Genomic DNA, 3122 nt, shown 5'->3' on the forward strand with positions numbered 1-3122 from the left:
CAACAAACAATGTTAAATCAAAGATTTGATAAATCTAAGCCGAATAATTTGATTTCTTGAATTATGTGAAGCATGTAGAAGATGACTATGATGAGCTGGTGGCATAGAATTCAAAGTACACCATTTTGAGGCGAATTCAAGAAAGATTGTAGAGGAAGTTTCTAGAGGAACAAAAATGGAAAAGTGGGTAGATACATTGAATCTTACCTAACCCTAAAATAGATGATTGTGGTTAAGTGGCAAAAGATTAAAATTCTCTATTTGTAGAGATAGTTGGCTAGAAGCAAAGGTTGTCATGTGCAAGAGCCTAAGGAAGAAAAAAAGTCTAGGTGTTGCTTCATCTAGTGGTCGAATAGAAGAGATTGCAATGGGCATACAAAGCAAGAAGGCTTAAGGGGGTGAATGCTTGAAGGGTGAATAAGCTATCAAAGCTGAAGGGTATGAATGCCAAGCAGAATGGAGGACTGAACCAAAGATCTATAATCTTCAAGTGAGTTGTAAGTTTTTATCAGATCAAGTCCTGTTGTTGCTTTCTAACAATTGTACCAGTGTGGATAAAATCCTTTGGATTAAGGTTGACCTAACATTCATTTGTAAATCCTTTACCTAGGTGACATTCTAATGGAATGTTCTAAAGTCCTCTAACAAGGCTCACTCCTAATAGGGTGAATGAAATCCTCTAACCAGGTCACATTTAATAGTGTGTATTGTAACCTTTAACAGGGTTAGCCTTGCACAGGGCATCACTTTAGAAGAGTGAAATGGGGTAGCATGTTACTGATGGTTTTTCCCAAATTGGGTTTCCACATAAAATCCTTGTGTCAAATTGTGTGAATGTGCTTATGGTATTTCATGTTTACATTTCTGCAAAGTTATTTTGACCTAGGATAGTAACCTACTAAGTTAAGGTATTGTATGATCTAATGGATGCATGCATGTAATGGTTTTAAGGATATGGATATGTTAAAGCACTAAAAAGTTTTATTTGTACATTTGGACCTTGGATAACTAATTCACTCCCCCTCTCAGTTATTCCAAAGAATTCCAACAGAAATAGCCTTTTTAGGAAGAGCATCATACTCATTTTGTGTAACTTTCCTCCACACTATAATATCTTTAGCTTCTTTATAGGAATTCAATTTCGAGCACATGAATATTGTACAATCATATTTTTAATTGGAATAAAGTTTAGAGGAAGAACTTGTGTTTTTTTGTTTGATAATAAGAAGGTTAGCTATTAGGAATAGTAAGGACAAGTTTAGAAAATGTTTTGCATTTGTATTTTATGTTGTATGATTTGGTGGACATATATGTCATGTTCCATTTATATATATTATGTTGGTTTGCTTTGCAAGTTAAGATATGTTGTTTTGATGTGATATTGTTGTCTGCACATTGGTATCTAGTTGAATTAGAAAATTTTGATAAATTGATTTATAAGTTATTGGTCTTGATATGTTTTCAAGGAAGGTTAAAGATATTGAAATAGATCACATTGTGGTGTGTTATGCTATCCCTGGTGTAATGTGTATTGAAGAGTGTTTTTCAACCAGCTCACTAATGTTCTTTAATTTTTTCTATGTATTTCATTTATAATATAGCCTTAAAGGTGATTGCAATGTTTTCCCTTTCTTAAATTCATTCATGGAATACATGTGATAGTGTATATTGGTCCCTTTTAACTCTTACGATCGACCACATAAAAAAATGGTCATGGTAGCCAACTTTGTGCAAACATTGTTTTTTTTTTCCCTATGGCCAACCTTGTTGAGTTTTTTATGATTATACTAGTGTGTGTGTGTGTGTGTGTGTGTGTGTGTGTGTGTGTGTGTGTGTGTGCGCGCGCGCAAAAGGATAATAAATTTTGCATGGAACTAATGTAAATTGTGTTTGGATAAAATGTGAAGGGAAAGTGATGTGAATGTGAAAGAGAAAAGGCATAAGAGCACAAATTCGATAGAGTTTTTATAGAGTTTCATTATGAGATCTTATATCTTTTCTTTCATCATTTCCCTATGATTGCTATAGAAGGTTTTGGCATCTTTCTCAAACTTCTACATATCTCTATCTTTCTCTAAGCTAGCGTTCTTTAGGACACAAATCCTTCATTAAAGAGTATTATGCTTCTATAGCAGTGGGAATAAAATAAATATTGTAAATAGGTATTCATATAGTGAGAATATTTTCATCATGACTTTTTCCATATTGGGTTTCATGTGTATGGGTGTTCTCTACAAGGTGTATGCACAAAGATGGTGTATAAAAAAGTGGTCAACATAGGAAAAAAGTGCAAAAACTAACAATCCAAATAGATTTTTAAAATTTTGAAATAACTCAATCAGGTTATGTCTCGATGAATACCAAACCTATTTTTACAAGACTCGATCAGGTTTTTATTATTAAATATAATCAAGTTTTTTAAAACTTAAAATCATTTCCCCTTGTAGCCAAAATAGAATTCCAAACCCTTGTTGTGGCCTAAGAACAACCAATGAAGATTTTTTAACAAATAACCCAACTATGTTTTTGCTCGGATAAAATTTCCCAATGTTTTCAATAAAATTTCACCATGTTGCATCACTGCGGAGGTAAGTGTTGCAAATCTTTTTGCTTGAAATTAAATTTTAATAGCGTATTTTTTATTAAATCCGTGGCAAGTTTTTGAAATACTACCCCCCAACAAAACACAAAACAACAAGTCTCTAAATGAAAACCTAATGGTTCTCAAAATATTGCCCCTCAAAAACATCCCTAAAATGTTTCCCGTGAAATACAAAAAGAGTTTCAAAACTCTCTAGCTCTTCTAGCTTACCTTGTACAAACCACACCAAAGGATCTCATAAATTGCCTACACAAAATAATATCCAAATTTATTGGATTGTGAATAGGTTGAAATGCTCCTAGGATTATCATCATTCATCCCTTGCTACACTCCTAAAATCAATGACCAATAGTACTAAGGAGGTATCTAGACAAGTTACAAAATGGGGCACATATAGGGATAGATATCATGCATTCTACTTTAGTCAATTATTGTATGATAAGGTGAAAAAAAATCATAAGTAAAGGTTATATTGTTGGCATATCTAAACTTTAAGGAATAATCGGTGGAGTTATCACCA

The sequence above is a fragment of the Cupressus sempervirens genome, chromosome 1 (assembly GCF_028749045.1).
Source record: "Cupressus sempervirens isolate cs-2001-9-10 chromosome 1, ASM2874904v1, whole genome shotgun sequence".
NCBI lineage: Eukaryota > Viridiplantae > Streptophyta > Pinopsida > Cupressales > Cupressaceae > Cupressus > Cupressus sempervirens.